The sequence below is a fragment of the Onychostruthus taczanowskii genome, unplaced genomic scaffold (genome assembly GCF_017590055.1).
Source record: "Onychostruthus taczanowskii isolate IOZ18803 unplaced genomic scaffold, ASM1759005v1 scaffold82, whole genome shotgun sequence".
Classification (NCBI taxonomy): Eukaryota; Metazoa; Chordata; class Aves; order Passeriformes; family Passeridae; genus Onychostruthus; species Onychostruthus taczanowskii.
The window spans coordinates 4,032,822-4,052,950 of NW_024506112.1; the positions used below are offsets into that span (position 1 = coordinate 4,032,822).

The following is a 20,129-nucleotide window of genomic DNA, read 5'->3' on the forward strand; positions in this document are numbered from 1 at the left end:
ACGGATGCAAGAGGGTCAGGTTGTTCCAGAGCTCCAAGTAGGAGCTGGCCACAGGGCTGGTTTCAGCTGGTCACATCTGCAGTGCAATCCTGTCGCTGCCAAAGGGTCTCGTCCCCTGTGGAATATCTTACTGGCAGCTTCGCCCCATCACAAGACATGAGACCCTAACACAGCGGATCAATACATCTGTTAGCTTCAGTTTTCTTCTAATTTCACCATCAGTGGACTGACTGCAAAAACCCGTAACTCACACTCATTATTAGTTCAAACCCAACATTCTTTCTCTTGTACTACCAGAAGTAATAGAACAGGAAATAAAATATTTCACTTAAAACAGTTATTTTCCACTGATATTTTTTTGACACAAACAGCTTCAGAAAATGCCTTTCCCCCCACACCTCAATCTTGTTTTAGTTCCCTTTTGCTGCTTCAGCAGTACATTCACTGAAATAATCTGGTGGGGTGTCTGAAATACACTGAAGGCTGACTGCTCTCAGACTTACACACAGGGCAAAAGAGGAAAAACGTGAAAATTTATGAAATAAACAATTTATTATGCAACACAGAAAAAGAATAATCTTTTCTAAAAAACAGAAAGTGCATGATAGCTCAGCAGTTCTCCAAACTGCAAATTCTCCAAATCCTCTTTTTACAAAAACAAAACCCTGGAAGGCTACCTAGTCCTAATGATCCTGCATTTCCATCATGGAGAAAGGAGGAAAGGGAAAAGTTGGTACATATCTGCAATCACTTTGACTGGAAGAAGCACATACCATTAGCTTGCACTCCTTAGCAAGACAACAACCACTGTTCCTCCTCAAAGGCGTGATAATGCACAAACCTATGCAGTGCACCAGTACTTTGAGGCAGCTACCATATATGCTTCTATGCTGAAAGGAGATTTTTACATTTATAATATAGAGCAAAACACAGATGCAACGACAATAGCAAACGAAAGCTTTGACATAAAACCTACTGATACAGAAAAAAATGACATATGCTACAGCACTGTAAGAGTTCTGCAGGCAGAGTTCTAACAAAGATGTACCCATACCTAATTAAAGAAAAAAAGATACTGTTCCAATAGCAGATGATTCATGATTAATTAGCAAAAACATGAGTGACTGAATAGACCACAAACTGCATCTTCCATTACGAGAATATTAACTTTGAATGTACACATACACAGAGCTTCCACAGAAAAGCAAAGTAAGAAATGGTCACATTCATGCAGAAGTCAGTTAAACATCATTTTTACTAGTAACAGCCACAAATGCCTGTATCAACCAAAAGCCTTTTATACATGCAACAAACATTTAACTTCCATTGCTTTATAGAGAGCAATGTTACCATTTGAATACAAAGGAATCCATCTGTTTGTCCTTTTTTTCTTTTTCTGCTTTTTTAAACCTATTGTATTAGCATATATAAGTAAATAACAACAAATGCAATAAACTTGACTCTTATCAGAAATAAACCCTAATATTTCATCAGACACCAACTGTGCACACAGAACACACAATGAGGAAGAGCATGGAACTGTGTGAGGAGGCCACCAGGGAAAGGCAGGAAGAGGAAGGAGTGGGGGACTGAACTGCCAGCGCTGAGCTCCTCGCCATGGCACAGGCCTAGGGGTTGTTTTTGTAAAAACAGGCAGGAATCTGTAATAAGCACAGGCCATAAAAAGGGGAGAAGCAATAACACGTGCATCTACATATAAGACCTATTTTTAGAAGTTTAGTGACAAATATCACTACAAGACCATCACACAAGACTCATGCATGCCTAATCATACTCTGTAAAACTTAAAACCTGGACTGGTGTCCATCTCATTTACATTACTTTCTTTATATTGCCATAAAAAACAAACAACTATTTGCCAAGCGAAATACTACCCTGGTGGTTTGGTCATAAAACATGGACCACAACCAAATGCAAAGAAACAAAGTTTAAAACCCTTGACCTCAGCCTGTCAGTAACATTCTCCTGAGATCTGAAAGCACAAGAGAATTCTCTTTAACCATTTACTAATAGGGATTTTTCCACTTGTGCTTTCAGGTCTCTTGAGCATGTTCCAGCAAATGGAGGAAAAGATCAACCTGTTCTTTTACTGTTCTTGCAGGCTCCTGCAAAACCCATCTCATTGCTAACACAGCCACTGCAAAGGTCAGACATCGTTACTGTTTCTCTCAAATATTAAGCAGTCTCTCTGGAACAAATAAATAAACCATAAAGAGCTCTGCTTAATTAGAGTGGACCATGTGTGCACGCATAAATAAAATACAAGCATGTGGCAAAGCAAGCATTATTTTGTTTATATATTATTCATTTTAAAATGAAGCTGTACACTAAATTAATACTCTCAGAGGAGGCTGCCCATAAGAAAAACTCTCTTTCATCAATGTTCAAGTTCCTAAATTATCTCCCCCTGTAATGTTTGTCCTATAATTTTATGCAACTTATACTGCATGGCTGTACATAGCTATAGCACACCATGCTTTTATGACAAATATGTTTGCTTTTTTACTTGTCAGGGAAACACACCAATAACATCTGCTAACATCTCAATAACCCAATGCACTGCATTTGTCTGACAGCAATTTGCAATTCTCCATTTTGAGAAACATTTGCACTACAGCCATGCCTAGAATACAAGTTATTAAACACATTGACACTTATGCCACAGGTGCAAAAAAAATTAAAAGGTCAATCTGCAGCTTTGGGTTTTTTGCATCTACTTCTTCATAACCTTCAGATTCAGTATGCATAAAAGTTTTCTAAAACTGTGATAAAAATCATCTCCGAAACTCCAACAAAAGTGTATTTTTTTAAAGACGGGAACATTTTTAATAGTTAACTAACAGGTTTTGTAGTATGACTTTGAAAATCTATACCCATTTTATTATGTGTTTGAACATATGGCATAATCTTGAGCATTCCTGCTGACCAATAAACATCCATACTGGAGTTTTTACTATTTAATCGGAGTTCTGCATTTCTGCACAATATTGGGTCTGACAAAACCTATGCGGCAACACAAAGCCGCAGCCAAAGATCAACTTTTCAACCTAAAGACATGAGTTTAACATTACCTAATTCCTGTGCAGTTGCCTATGAACTTCTGGTTTACTTGGTTTCTATGAACCTAAGGGGAAGGAACCATGACTTTTTTTTTCAAGCAGTCTCCTTAATTCAGGTGACAGGCTGCAACAAGATGAGTCACTGCCATCCACAGCTGCTGAAGGGGAACAGGGTGAAGCCCCCAGGCAGCGCAGGGCTCACCAAAGCAGTGGAAAAAGGAAAGGGAACTGCCAAAGATGCCCAGCCATGCAAGACATGGAATTCTCATGTGACAAACATCCCCCCTCAACAGATTTACTCAGGCACCACATGGATAATGCTTTCATCTCCATACACAAGTTTTCTGGAGACAGATTCAACCATTCCAACACACTGAATCACTGTGATCTCTTTTTTAACCTGCATATTACTTCCTTAGCAGGTATTGCTTTAGGAGTACCATACAGAAAGTTGAGTTATTCAGAAGACAAAATTTCTTTTCAATATAAAATGTTGCACTATAGCATTCATACCATGTGCTAGTTCTTATCAGCTTTTTGTGTACTTGGCAGGGAAATATGTCTACACCTGATTAAAAAAAAAAAATCCAACTATTTATATGACAGCAAAAGAGCCAAACCAAAATCATCTCAGTGGAGCTAAAAGTGGAACACATGTTCTGATGTTTTCTAACAAAAACTATCAGGTTTCATTTTACATTAGCTACTGTCATTAGAGTAGGCACTGGAATTGGCAATCTCTCTCTAAAAGATCAAGCTTTCACCTGCTATTTTAAGACATGACGTATTTGAGGACTGTTTTTACTAAATCTGCTCACCAGATGGTGAAAGTGTTGGAAATTAGAATTTGGAAAATAAATCTACAGTACAAAATAAAAAGCAGCTATGAGGATTCCTATAGAAATTTAGCATGAATTTTTCTTCATTGCCAACCAGTTCTTGCAGTGTAATCATAAGAGCTCACAACCGCATTTGCCAAAAGACATAACTAAATTAACATCACTTAAAAGCAAGGCACTTTGCTTCACAGAAAGCTGAGGTTTTCACTGGGCAAGCCAGTCAATACTGCAAAAAGAAAGAAAGAGTCCATCAAAAAGAATGCTACATGAAGACACCTTTAAGTAACAGCACCTGTATGTGAACCGAATTGGGAGCAGACAATAGAGTCATACCTCAACAAAGCCCACATATACCACATTTAGAGAAAAAAGAGAAAGGAGTTCCTTTCACAGATATCTCAGCTGACAACATGGAAAACAGGCCATTTGACATGAGGCAATAACACCTGTGGCCTAGAAAAAACAGAAGGTACTACAGGTTGGCAAGGAAACTGCTTCTCACACGACTGAGATGAGCCATGCTAGCATTATTTTTTGATGAACAAAAGCTCAAACTATAAAAATTTTAAAAAGTAACAAAAGACACTTCATCAAATATGCCAGTTCCGATGACTATTTTTAATCTATTCTAACACTTCAGTCATAACTGGGGAACATAACGGCAAAGACAAAATTGCCTCAGAGAAGCGTGCCTAACTTTGGACAAAAGCTGTGACAGGACGGTGTTTGTAAAAGGAAGGGCTGTGGCAGCCATGTACTGATCCCAACATACTGCCATGCTGTTTCCAGGCACTAAGGCTGTGGCGTTCTAATCAGTAGGCTTCACTCCTCCAGTGAAACGTCCCGCTCTAAGATAATCCATTCCAGCACACTACAAGCAGTCCTCATGCAGCATAACTCCATGATACCTCAGGAAGCACAAGACCTTTACAGGATCTGAGCCTCAAAGTTAAAAGGGAAGGATGAAGTCTCACCGCTGTGCACCTTGTTACTTCACAGGAGGGCGCTGCCTCGGACCAGCTGTGGAGCTGGGACTTACTTGCACACTGTGCCACGAGCTATGTCAGTATATCTCAACCATACAGACAGGTTTTTGACCAGGAGCATCTCTCAACTGTTTCTGCCATTTTAATGAACATACAGGGATCTTTTTGCATGAGTGGCACAGCAGAAAGGAAGGACAACAGAAGTCACCATTGACTTGGACCAACAGAAGGGGGATGAAATCCTGTCATTTCTGTCTAATTACCAAGCTGAAGTATGATGGGTTGCCCCTGGGTGGATGCCAGATGCCTGTTCTTATGGGATGAAAGGCTAGAGTACTACCACATCCCACCACTTCAGGAAGTGCTGTGGCCTTTTCATGGCATCACTGACCTCCTCCACAATACACAGTACCTAACAATAAGAAAAGTATATAGCAAGGCTTTTCTTCAACTCTTCTAAAGAGCATAACCAATCTCCTCATAAACTCAGGTCAAATCATACTTGGAAAGAACACTGTAAGTAGCTATGTCACCTTCAGTCACTTAAAAAAATCCATTAAAAACAACACTCACTACTTTAGGATTTGATTTTCTTTGTGTTCACCCCAGGAAGCTTTAAAACCCTGAAGAAGAATTTACACAAAGAGGTTCTTACAAGAGGTTAGAGCAGTGGCCCATTATTCTTACTCTGGGCTCAAAGGAAGAATAGTTATAAAAACCACCAAGGCCTGGATAAACACACAAGATTCCCTTGGTGGTTTGACCCTTGACTGGTGAGTTGATTGACATGTACCCATCTCAACCACTCTGAACACTTTTGTAATGAATTGTAGCATTGATATCAGCAACACAGAAAAATGTGTATCTCTGTAACAAGCCAAATCTAACTCTAATTTTCAATCATTATCAAGCAATTAGCAATTAAACTGGCTTTCTGTTTTTCAGAAAAAGTCAGGGAAAAAAATACATCAGAACTTTTCCAGAACACTTAAGGCAACAGACACATCAGAGAGCATAGGAGCCCTGAGAACCTTGGAGGAGGTACAGGCTGGAAAGGGGAAGGGAAGGAGGTACACCTTAAAAAAACTGCAAGAAAGAAAAGCCTCCTAATTCAAAGAAATGGATCTGTATGAATTATCAAATTGTAGTGTAATGGTTATACAATGGCAGCATTCCCAGAGTATCTTTTAGTCAACCACTGTAATAAACAAACAAATCCTATCAGTCTTAAAGAGAACAAAACACACATCCATATAAAATATTACAAATAAGTATTCTTTCCTTGTGTTTGAGATCGTATGCAAGTATCTTTGACATTTACGATCCACTCTTGTCCACAGTTCATGGATAAAAAAATCAACTACAATACAAAGTGGAGAGGAAAAATTCAGTTCAATAGGAAACATTCCCGGTTAGAACCAACACATAGAGTAAAAACTGGAAAATGTGATCGTAGCTTCCTGGCCTCATCAGAAAAGTTTGTTTTTCTACTTTGTTACACCCAAGTTTTTCCATAGGCCCTCGAACTGAATACTGTTGAGCTCTGTTTTTATTAGCTTTTGGAACAGAGAACAATAATTACCCAGAGTTTAAATTCCTTCATGAGAACAATTCATTTGGAGAAATAGTCAGGGGAAAAAGAACCCTGCAACAATGGAAAATACCAAAGGTCTTCCAAGACTCAGATAAGAAATCGGGCACAGTCCTCCATCCCCCAAAATATTCTAGTGATGGATAATTTCTTTTCTATGGTAAAGCTTCACTATTGTTCCTAATTGGAGGCAATTAGGAAGTGATTGCACTTGAAATTATTTCAATCTACAGGGGAAAAAAAAAACCCAAACAATCAATTCTAGGACCTGGAAAATCTTCAGGTATCAATACAAATTTATGGCACAATTTCCTTCTGATTTTTTGGTTCAACTTCAGTCAGTTGACACTACCAAATTTCAGTCTCTTATATAGTAAAGGTAGCTAAAAGAGGGACTGCAAATAATCCCTCACCTACAAAACAGAATTCCCTCTCCAACCTTCTGAGCATAATGAGGTACCTTTACCAAATTTCATCAGAAATCAGCTTGACTTTGAGGACTAACTCAAAGTTTCTAGCAACATGTAAAAGGGCAGAAAACACCATTTCCTTTCCAAAGCTCTTCTCTCAGGGCAAGGTTTAAATACAGCCAAGATTTAGCTTCCAAAAATTGACCACTGTACACAGTCTGGCACTTGCCAGACAAATTTGCTAAAACAAGTCATAGACTCATAGAATGGTTTGGGTTGGAAAGGACCTTACACAGCATCAAGTTCCAACCCCTCTGCAATGGGCATTGACACCTTCCACTAGACCAGGTTGCTCAGAGCTCCATGCAGCTTGGCCTTCACTCCTAAAAGGAGAGATGAGTAAGTGCAAGTAAAGCAGCCTCTATTTGGAGATATTCTGTTTCCTAACACTCCTTAAATGCCACATTACTGAAATTGCTCTGCTTAAATGTCAGCCTGCAGAGGTTGATTCCTGGAACAAGAAACACCAGCACATCTCTGGCTGCTACAAGAAAGCTCCCTGGGCAGAGGAAATGAAAATTCCTACTAGCATTACTAAGTAATCGTTTAAAAAATATACTCCACATATCAAATTTAAGGCTATTTGGCACCTAGCAATTGATAACTTTCCATGCAGCCTAAGGACAAAGGACAAAGACAGGGGGGTAGGGATGCTAACAGACCACAGTACTTTACTGCCATGCTGACCAAAGGAATTGCAAGTAGCATCTTTGAATCATTTAAGTTTTATTTTATTTGAATTTTTTTTTAAAAAGCAAAGTTTTGGGGAAACAAACAAAAAACTTCAACACCTTACCTAAGTGAATAAATATCAGGATGTGAAAAACATTTAAAACATTAATGTCTGAACTATGCCCTATGAACTAAATCAAATAGATATGCTGACCTGTAAATGTTAACCTGGTTTATTATTTTGCTGATCATGAGGCATGCAGTAAGTAGCAGATACACACCAACACCTCATAAATCAGTCAGACATGTCTAAGGAATAAACCTTACAAATATAAGAATATAAGGACCAAGTATAGCCGGAGCCAAACTGACCTTGAGAAGAAGCTGGAAATAGCAGTTGATGTGTAGGTGTTTTGTCTGTTTCAGGTTTTGTCTGAATTTTGGGATTTATTTTATTTTTTTTAGTCCCAAAGAGTTTTGCTTATTTAGTAGCATTCTAGCCTTTGACAGAAGTTTTAAATCAGCATACTTCTGGATGAGTGAATCTATACTGACTCACACTAGTTTAAGGTGTACAAGGAACTGGCCATACTCCGCAGATACTAGTGTGAGAAACAATTTCAGAATTCCACTGAAAATGAATTCTGCTTGTTCAGCCATAATGAAAAGACAGGAAACACACACACCTTAAAAAAAAACTGCACCTGATGATATAATAAAACTAATTTGTACTAGGCTACATGCATTATTGATCCAATAACAGCCCCTTCTTATTTAGGTCATGCACCTGGAAAAACAGCAACATAAAGAGGTACTAGTCATTTTTTTTTCACATGCAGTTTAGTTGTCACAGCATGGTTTGGCTTTGTCTGCATTAGGATTTGGGGACACACACTTCATGTTACACGGAGTCGTATTTTAAACAAACAAACAAAATTTCCATCTCAGTTTTCACTATATGCACTGAGTTAACATGGCTGGTTTCTCCTGGAACTCAGCAAATGCTTAGTACAATTTGTTTCTTCTTGCCTTTGCCTAATATCAGAGATAGGCTTACCACTCCAAACTCATACCCCAGTTCGAACTAGAACATTTAATAGCGGAATTCAACCCTTCAGTTTACAGAAGGGGCATAAGCAGAAGGCAAAGTCAGCCCTCCACAGGCCCTGTAAGCAATGGTGCCTTTCTCTCCTGATGAAAATAATTCAAACTCTTCCATGAGACTGTCATAAATAGTTTCATATACAACTTGTTCTTCTTCCAACATGCTCAAAGGACTAATTTCCCTGTGATGTTATTAGAGTTCACATAGATCAATACTAAAGATTATGGACCACATTCACCACTGTGCTATGCTGTAATGCCATTAAACAAATATCCTTCCTAATCCAGCATTAACAGATCACACTGAGCTTTGAAACTGGGTTCAGCCTGCTCACAGTGTCTAAATAAAACTTCCCAAACCAAACCCAGTGACACTGACATTAATCTCAAGCAATGCGGCTGTGAATCAGCCCTGGTATTTTTGTTTGGTTTTCATGGCTTGCCTCTACCAGTGCTTGTATCACGGAACATCTGCATGCAACTTCTGCCTTGGACTCATCATCAAAGCACATTTATTTCCATCAACTAACCTGGACTTCTGTAAAAAGTTGTATTGATTTTAAAAGTAACACTAGCAGAATTTGTAAGAAAAAATATTAACATTTTTAAAGGGCAAGTTTTTGTTGACTGGAACATTATGTAGTTTCATAGGCACTTTTTTTTTTAAACTGTTTTTCTTTTTTTTTCTCAGTACACGTGGCAGCAAGTCTGAAAGCTCTCAGTAAAAGCTTCTAGTCCTGTATCTAAAAGGATATTTAACCCAAATCTTCCTTTTATTTATTGTAGATGCTTTTATATCTTTTGTAAACCACATCTTCCCTCAAATCTCAATTGCTGCTTAATAAATGTTAGATAAAAATAAATCTGTCTAAATTTACCATTTTGCTCATACTCTCTGAAACATCCTGTTCTTAAGCAGAACATTGGAGTTTAAAAAAAACCAGCTTAATGAAGCAGTGAGAGAACCAGACACCTGTGCTTTATTCCCAGATCTGTTGTGTAAAAGCAATTATTTTTGCCAGTAACTAAACATACAGAACACACAGAAAGAGCTCAGCACTGGGATGCTCAGTTCGGTCATGCACCATTGTGTGTTGGTCATGGTGACTCTGTGTGATGCCTCTATGAAGGCCAGCACAGCATAACAGGACTCCCAGCACACTTCTCCCCTCCCACCCTCCCTCAAAAAAAAAAGTCATAGAAGGACCACAGTTACCAGAGACAGCAGGAAAATGGGACTCTCTCATTTGCTAATGGTGAGGTGGCATCAGGCACTCTCAGTCACATCTTGGGTCTCAAATCCTTTACTGCAGAACACGTCACTATTATTTCAAACCAAGATCAAAAGAGATTTCTATCAGCCACTTACCCAGTCAAGTGCTGGCTGAGAGACCTTAGCTCAAAATACCATCTTCCCTTAGGTTGACCAAGACCAAAATATTTTTCCACAGATCACTCAAAAGCCATGGATCAGACAGCAAGAAAGGCAATGTGATGCTTCAGCCGAGGCAGCTGTGCAGGCATCAGGGGAAACTAAACTCATGCCTTTGCCTACACAGGCCACTTCCACATTTGACATTCACTGGTTCCCTAGAACCAGTAAAAATGGCCTCATCATGCCATAATCGCAACCTAGCACCAAAATCCATCTGGCACTTACAATCCATGATGTGCCACTCAGCTTTTCTCGCTCAGAGTGCTGCACTGTTCTGTTTTGCTAGATGGATTACTTCATTTCAGTGCATCATCCTGACCCAAGGAAAACAGTTCTGACTTAAGTGGAACATGGGATTGTTTCCTTCAAATAGATTCCAAGATCTAGTTCCTGGTACTAGCAAATCAAAGCAGCCTCTTTCCAAGAGCAGGGTCACTTCTCATGCTGAGCAATGGGCTTGCACTAAGCATCTAATAACGACCTGCAGATAAAAGGCACATTTCATGAACCAAATGATGGACTACAAGGACAGAGAATTCACTGTTCTTGCTTCATGCAGATCTCCCACTGTTACAAGAGAGGCCTCAGGAAGGTCAGAGATGCTCAGGGAAAAGAACACTTTATAGCCCAAACAAGGAGTGGGAAACAAAAAATGTTTCAGGTGCACAACACTACCCGAAACAGATCTGTAACTGCACACACAAGACTTTCTCCTGTTTGCTCCACTCTTCTGCAGTTTTATGTAACTATTTGAATAAAGCCTAAGGAAACAATGATCAATAAAACTACTTTTCACAGACTTCTACATAAAACCATCTCCAAGACCTGTGATACTGCCGGCCTCCAAAATCAAATGGAGTAACAATATCAACGTAAAAATGGATAATTCCCAAGGCATTTAAAATTTAGGCATATTTAGGGGTTTAGGACTGTCTCCTCTTGCATTCCGTTTTAAAGGCAAATTTCTAATGCAGTACACATTCAAAACCCCTGGCAGGGCCTCACTGGGTTGTAAGCTCAATTGGTGGAAGGCAGAGTCAAAATCTATGCCTTAGTGAGCTGAAAGGTACATGGCAATTTGCACAGCCAGTACCACTTCTTTTTGTCTCATATTGTGACCAAGGCAACAGTTACTCTGGGGACCAGCCTAACAAAAGGAAGAGCCTTTACAATCTGCAGAGGTATCCCAAAATGAGCAATGTGCCTTACACATTTCCCATATCCAGAGGTTTTGTGGAGGGTTTTTTCAAATACATTCAGCTCTGCAACATTAAAAATAATTGCAAAAATTACAGTGATTACACTTCCTGAAGTGATTTCTAACTTGTTACCTTGCACCATTCGCAGCAAAAGCATTAGTACTGGTATGGAAGACAGAGACAGCACACAGACATGAAGTATTTATAACACTCATCTAAACACAATTATTCTAAACAAAACTCTCTGATATGTTTTGTATTTAACAGACAATCTATCAAAGAAATAATACACACCACGGTGGTATCAAGACAGACTGCTGATGGCCTTGTTACACACTCTTACATGTTTAATAATAAAGGAGTGAATTACGATTACAGAAACTGAAATGAACTTAAATACTCACCAGCCTGTGCTTGCATGCACACAAGTGAAAACTCTACAGATTACAGACTTTATCTCTTAAAGCTATACAGAACTAGAAAGAAGTACCAAAGGATGCACTGACTTGTATTTCCTTTTCACACAAAAACAATCCACATTGCGCACAGCTGAAAAATTTAAAATGCTTTTCCAGGTTTGCCGACAGGTAATGTTACACTGCACTGATGTGAACAACTGGTCACTTCTGACAGTGCTGCCCTAAGAAATTGAACTAGATTTGTATAAGTTTGGGTATGTGTCTTAAAAGTCTCCCCACTTCAAACAAAATTCCATCTGAATTCAAAAGGTAATGGACACTAATCCACATGCTCCCAAAAGCCTCAAGAAACGTATTTAGCAAACACTGAATGCCTGCAAGGCTTCTAAACTATACTAATTCTTGATCAATACAAATACAAGCACAAACCCCCAAAAGCACACAACCACCAGAAACATCTATTCCACATGATCCTCAGAACCTTCCCATATAATGCATTATACCCAAAATGTATACCAGAAGAAACTCAGTACAGGCTACATTCACCTGGACCCAAATCACTACACCAGCCTTGCCTCTGTTCACAGAGTTATCTCCAGCAAAGCCATTATCTCCCAAAGTAACATTGCTCTGAGAGGAGAACACAGGAATCTCCCATGTTTTATGGGCAGCCAGTGGACAGCTCCAAGCTTGAAGTACTGAAATGCTACCTTTTATCACCAGAGAACTTGAGGGAGAAGATGGGTCTTGCAAAAGCCCTCCCTGTCCCACAAAAAAAAAAATGCTTACAAACAAATTAAACCCAGGCAGACATTGCAGGTAAGGGCCCTCTGAGGGACAGATGCCTGCCGCCTCCCTACACTCAGGACTAATTGTTTATCAGGTATAAAACATTTGCCCTGTTATGAAGGTCTTCAAAACACAATCAAAAAAGGACAGAATGCTTTTGTTTCCAATTTAATAATCTAATGTTTGAATAAGTTTTCCAGCACAGAACAAATTAGTGAGACGGTAGCAGTTCCCAGCCCTCCCATTCTGCTAACAGTTCGTCAGGAATACCACTGGAGAGCCAAAACAATATTTAAACTTGCTTTCACAATTTTTAATAGCTTTTTTAATGTTTGTGACAAAACAGATAGTAAGCAGAGTGAAATGTCTGCTTTTCCTGAATGGCCTACAGTACTTTCTTGCAAATGCAGCTGAAGAGTTGCACTATTAATGTATTGTATGAACATCACAAAAAAGATTAAGTATTCTAGTACAAAAAGAAAATAGCTTAAGGATAAATAAATTTATAATTAGTCAACAGAGATCAACAATCACCTCTGCACTGAAAAAAGTTTGTTTTTTTCCCTAAAGCCTCTTATGACCAGATACACAAAACTATTTTTCTATATTTGTTAAAACCACATCCTTGTAGACTACACAGTAGATGTGAGAACAAAAAAAATTGACTATTTGAGACCAAAAGGTCCCCAGTCCACTAATCAGGTTCCAATTCTAATACAGAGTAAAGCCTATCTTTTGCCATTAACTTCACACTTTTCTAGTAATATTCACCTAAAAAGACTGCAAAATCTGCCTCTCTGACTCTGCTTCCTCCCTTCCTCCTATACTAAAACATCAAAATTACTATAAAATAAATACTGTATATATAATGTACTGCATCAGACTTACTTAACAGGACTGATTCCTGTCACCTAACACAGAAAATCTCAATGGGAGCTGCAAAGGCTTAAGTGATTTTCATCTAATTTGGTTTTGAAAATGTATCATTGTGTATCTTCTGAACACTGAAGTCTGATTTACATCTTTTTATTACAGTGCAACAAACTGCTGTGACCTGGGGGTGTGTGTAGCCATTAGTCTCCAAAAGCCAGCTAGCACTCCAAGTGTAACTGGTTCCATGCATTCCACTTATCACCCACTGGTGGCCACCTCATCTGTTGGAGTCTGTGAAAAAAAAAGTTGTTGGTGGGATGGTTTCGCTGTTTTGGGGTTTTTTTCCCTATGTGGGAAAGAATATGTTTCACCTCAACTGCCAAAAAAAAAGAGATTTCATTTAAACCACAAATTGATAGATTTAATTACACTCACTATTAGCTTAAAAGTTTTTTCTTTCCCCTATCTAGCTCCTTCAAACTTCGTTAATCTTTGACTGTTCTGTTTTCCTGAATAGCTTTAAAGAACAGTCTTAATAAAATTATCACCATTTTATTAGACAAGAGTGAGACTACTTCCTAACAAAAATAGCAGCAAACAAAAGGGAAGAAATTTGATCTGTTGAAGGTAGGTTAATATTTCTAGTGTTGTCTTCTGGGGAAAAAACACAGAACAACCTACACTGAGTTAGAGCCACTAAAGAAGCCCTGAGGAAAAACAAAAAAAAATTGCGGACATGCAAGTACTACAGGAGTTACCTTTTTTACTCTTTCTACTGCCAAGAGGATGGTAATGACTGGGATGATAAGTGTTAAGTCAGAACCAGCAGCAGTTTGCCTCCCAGAAAACTACTGTCTATTGAATTTGCAGCAAAACCAATCCCAACCTTTCATGTGTTCCTCCCAATCTCTCTGAGTTACTGCTACAAAGGAATCAAAAGACACTTGTTAGGAAAATCAAGAATTCATCAGATATTGAATCAATTATTAACCACCTGGCAGCCAGCAATACCTTTCTTGTATTACCAATTCAGTGTTCACACTGTAAGACAGAGATTAATGCAACAAATACATTTCAGATGCACATTTAACTGAGTGCACCATCAGTTCTGAATTGAGTCCATAAATGGCTTTCTTTCCTGCATAATGCACATTACAAATAAGATCCACTGACCTTTAATAGGGTGTAGGAAAAAAGAGCAAACCAAAGTCTGATTTAACTACAACTTTCTGAGCACAAGTTGAAGCATTTTCAATTATCTTTTATCAAATACTCAGTGAAACAGAGGAGATTAAATTAAGTGCACTTCAACTGAATCATTTTCTGCAGAATCAAACAGTCTCAAATTGCTCTGCAACTGATAAAGAGTAGAAAATCCTGCATGTAACTGAAAAGCAAGTACAAATGTATTATATATTATATTTGTATGACACAAAGGCTTTTCTAAGATTAATATTAATCTTAGCATTAAGAACATAAAGATACTAATGTGTACTAAGTAGGATTTATCACACAAGAAACAAAATCCTTTGTGCTTAATTTCTTGAATGTGTATTAACAAAGTCTAAGACTGCCGCTGGGAATTTCCCAAAGCACCCAAGAATCCATACCTTATCCAGATGCAAGCAAGTCATAAAGCTCTAACTCCAGTTTCTCAAGTTCTATCACTGTCCATCATGTTGTCACAGAACAACTTCCACATTTCTCCTGGTTTAAAGATTAGACTAACAATAACTTCAGAGATTGCTGGGTTAATTGCAGCATCATCCATAAAGGAGAAACGTGGGTTTAAAAGATCTATCCCCCTGCTGCCCTAGATGCACATAATGTTACAGTTTTCAAACTTCCTCATGCTAGTTCAGCATAGCATGTCCTAATTAAACCTTAAAAGTTAAACATATTAATTTTTAGTAATATTTATTTTTGCTCTTGCATTCTCACTATTTTCTACCTGAGGTACCATCAGATGTGCTTTGGCAAACTCTGCATCATCTCAAGAGCCCTGCCCTGATATTATCTGGCACAGGTCTAATCTTACTGAAAGTCTGTGGCAAACATCTGAAAACCAAGAGACTCGACTGCACAAAGACTTAAAAGTGTTACCACACTTTTAAGGCCACTGAGTTCAAACTCAAACTTATTTAATGGTTGTGTTCTGTGGGATACATTAAAGAAACACAGAACACAGATATCCAGTCTTTTTTCATTATCTGAAGATCTTAAAACCCATGCTCCTGCCCTAATAATTTAAAGATATTTAAGTATTAAAATGAATACGTAATGGCAAACTTGGAAGGATAAATTCTACATTTAAAGCTTTACAATCAAACTTAATTGCTTCTGACTTAACTCCTTTGGGGGAAAAAATCCCACCTACTTACTAGAATCTCAGTCTTACAAAAAAAGTGACTTCTACATTACTCTAGTCCTATGTTCATACTTCGTATGTTGGTGGTATCACTGTCAGAATCTACCCTCCTTGTAGTCAGGGGCAGATACACAGGAAATACATTAATCCAAGTTCACACCCTTAACCAGCAACCATCAGTTGAATCAGCAACCCTGGCTGACAGGACAAACAAAACACTACTGAATTTATGATAGTATTTCCCTCTTCTGCAGGCAGCCAAAATAATTTTGACACATTTATGTACATCAACTTTAGCAGCAGATGTCAAGCGAGTTAACTTGTTTGTCTATTCCCCATCCATCCCAAGCTTAAAACCTTCCAAATGGAATCCCAGAATGTTTCCTGGCTAGAAGCTATGTATGCAGCTTGTTTTCAAGAGGAAAAAAAAAGTAAAAATTGTTTGGGCTAACCAGCAAACAAGAAGAAAATGTTGTTCCTCACAGCAAACGCAAGGCAGGGGATGATGAATGGGTTTTCTGAGGTTCACAACATCCCAGAGAATGGAAGTAAAATATTGCATGTCCATCTTTTCCATATGAGGGACTGTTTTTTTTTTTTTTTTATACTGAGACAACACAGATAAAACATATTATGCCTTCCTCTACAAACGAAGGGCGTTGGCAGAGATCCTGCTAAAAAGAACCGATCTAGTTTCCACAGCAGTCCCTCTTACCTCAAGCTTCACCCTGATATTTTCCGGATGCACATTGGACTGGTTCCAAATTTGCTCTTCTCTTTGGAATTTCAGACTCAATAATAAGATGAACATTGTGAAATCACAACTCCAGCAACACTCAAATACAGCAACTTCAAAATTAGTTAGACGTAACTTGTACACACTTTAGCACAGAAGGGCATCTTCTCTGTGCAAGGAACCAGGTCTATAAGCAAGGAATAAAGCATCACTTTTCAATGGGTCGGGAAGAGCTGCATTGCATGAAACACTTAACAATTCACTTAGCTGAACGAAGTTCTTACATTTTCCAGCAAAATATAAGTCAGAAGCACACTGAAGATGTATTTATTGCAAAAATCTTGCCACAGGGAAAATAATGACTGTGAAAAAGCAAAATATATACTCAGATATATATGTTAGTGGAAACAGCTTAAAACCCTCTCCTCTGGAATTCAAAATGAACCTACTGCACACAAATCACACTGCACTCCATTTTCTTTTTCCATCACTATGAAGTCTGCAATTCGCATCATTTAACCCTACCTGGTTACCTGAGAAATGACATTTCAAATACAGTATTTGAAAGACAGTGTTGGCTTCACCTTCCAGTGTTCAGAAGCATATATTTAAAAATCCCTAATGGCAAAACACAAGCACAGAATAAATGCATTGGTGAGGCAAGGACAGAACAGGGATGTGCATGTTTCCCTGAATAATAGGCTGGTACGATTAATTAATAATAGAAAAGGACAAACTAAAACCACACCCAAAAACAACAAATAGCCTCTCCTGAAGCAGTGACAACACACTATTCCCAAACAAATACTGAGGAGCTCTAGAAAGATAAGTTTATCCATGATGAACAGACAAGCTTAGCATTTAAAGAGAAGGCTGTATTGCTCGCCTTTCCCTTTTTACTATTTATGTTTCTTTCCTACCCTTAATTCCTTTTTGTGAAGGCTTGGGCCCAAGGAAAGGCTTACTCATTTACAGAATTGAAAATAACCCCAACATCTTTTTGATTGCATCAGCTCAGCCCTTTAAGATTTGCCACAGAGCCAGGTAACATTCACCCTCAGAGGCTCCACCAAGAAAGTTCTCAGTGATTTCTTCCCCCTTAATATAAGGATTGCAAATGGAATATTTTTATTCTTATGAACAAACATTTGCATGTCAGCCTGCAGGACTTCATAGCTCTCATGGCATGAGAATAGCTGGGGTTTGGATGAGGTTTGTTTGGGGTTTTTTTTGAGGGGGGCGTGTTTTTTGTGTTCTAACATTTCAAAACAAACGTCTAATATCTCACTACGTTTATATAAACAAGAATCATCATCATAATACAGCCAAGCTTTTTGGTAGATGATGATTAATTACTGCTTTTAAAAACAGAGGAATAGAAAAACCTGGAGCTGAGGAACTTTCTAAGCCAAGTATATTTTTTGCACTTGAAATCAATGGATTTCTCCCAGATTCATGTTTTGAATTCTCCCATTTTCCTCATGGTTTACTCCAGCATTCAGAACAGTCTTGTAGTTTTAACTACATTGTTTGGTAATCCAGAGCTGCTCCAAACACACACACTGCACAGCCACGTCTTGGGACTTGCCCTCTATCTTTCCCTAGTGACACTGGCCACTCCATTTGCTGGGCACTACTTAGGCCTACTGAGCATCAGGCTCCTGCCTTCCCAGAACGACCCAGGGGAAGATGATCCTGGAAATAAAAGGGACAAGAGCCAGGTCCAAACTTAGCATGGTAGAACTGTAATTTTCTCATGTTTTCCATTCCCATGGGGCACACTCACATTTATCTACATCAAACTTCATTTACAATTTTGTGGCTTAGTTAAGCAGGACTGTAAGAGTGTTGTGCAATTCTTTAGAGCTGGCCTTTTAACTACCCTGAATAAATTCGTACTTCATTACCTCACTGTTCACCTGCTCTTCCAAATCATTTATACAGCCAACACAACAGGGAGTAGAAATCTCATTTTTTCCAGTATGTTATTACGTTTCCAGCTTTCCACAGTTGATACTGCGTACTTCAAAATTTATTTATACTTTAAAGTTGCTGTTTAGTTGACATTTAGGGCTACAGAACACAGTGCTTTTCTGCAGGGGAAAAACACCCCACTGTCTTACTCATACTCTTCATTTTTGGCAGTCTCTCTCAGAAACACTTTGTCTTATGGCAGAGATCATTATCCTGAGATGATGCAGCCTGTGTGCAGGAATGAGCTATGTGCCATTATGACTCTCGCAGTAACAGACCTGATTCCAGTTTCACACTGTTACAACACTGTCACACTTTGTCCTTATTTTATTGCTCTTGAGTCCATTAAGAATGACAGTTTGATCTATTATCAGGGACTTGGCTCAAAGGGAATGTAAAATAAGGAACTCCAACTTCAGGATAAGTACTCCACCATGTTACTTAGAAAAGCAGAGTAAGCTCGTTTAAATGTCATTTCAGTACACAAAAAGCTTTTTCCATGTTTACAACACCCATTTTGACTTTTGCTAACATCCCATTTTATAAAATTTCAAGTCAACCTACTACAGCAGCTTCACTGCAAGATGAACTAACAATCTGGTGGGCCTCCTGTCCTGATGACCGCTGAAGCACAGGGATTTATTTTGAAGAGCTAACACAAGTTAACAAAATACAGAAGGCAGACCTGGTGAGACTTCACACATTTAAGCAAGGTAGTAGGTAAGAGGAGAGGAAAAGTAGTGAAACAGTTGAGTGCTTACACTTGTAAAGAAATCTAACTTAGCAGCTTATGCCTGGTAAGCAGACAGTGAAGAGGCCTGCAATTCAGTTACTGAAGATAAATAAAGGAGGAATTTCTCATAAACTTGAAGTACATGGCCAAAGCTTAGATTAATGCCTATCTAAGACCTAACGGAAGACAAAATTAACAGCCACCAAATTCAGGAATAAGACTTCCAGTCAGCATATCTTGGTTTCATACAATACCCCAGTTACAGATAATAATGGATTTACCTCCATGCCCATCGGCTTCAGCAACTGATCATTTTTAACACAGTAAGGAGCAGGTAGAAACTAAAAACTGGGTCTAATTATAAAAACAATATGGGAAGTGACAATCTGCAGAGCAGTAAGAAGTTTACCTGAAGCACAACAGTAAAAGGTGCATATTACATGCTATAGCAACCAAGCCAGGAGGAAAACAGGTCTCAGATGAACTGAGAAAAGGCAAATTTTAAGCACACAAGTAAATACCTTGTCAAGTATCTGCATAAGTCAGGGGTGTGAGGGGGAAATGAAAGGTGTGATTATTCTTCTGTACAGTGAAGAATCCCAACAGTTCTTGTCATCTTTTCACACTACACAAACATTTCAGAAGAAAATATGAGAGGCCAGCATAGGATGGCTGGGGTCTAACTCACTATGGCTTACCATGTCTCACAGCTAGAAACTGGTTTGAAGATTGAAACATGAAATGACTCTCTATCCATAATACCATCTCCCTGTACTGTAGCCATTTAGCATAATTCATTAGGAGAGATTTCCTGCAATATTTAAAGAGGAAGATAATGGTAATATGCAACCACTGTGAGTT

At 38.6% G+C, this 20,129-nt stretch overlaps 1 protein-coding gene across 1 annotated transcript in view; it reads right to left on the bottom strand.

Annotated features, from left to right (window-relative positions):
- The window catches only part of PPP3CA (protein phosphatase 3 catalytic subunit alpha), a 169,738-nt gene that overhangs the window by 101,196 nt on the left and 48,413 nt on the right, over window positions 1-20,129 (bottom strand). The window lies entirely within an intron of this gene.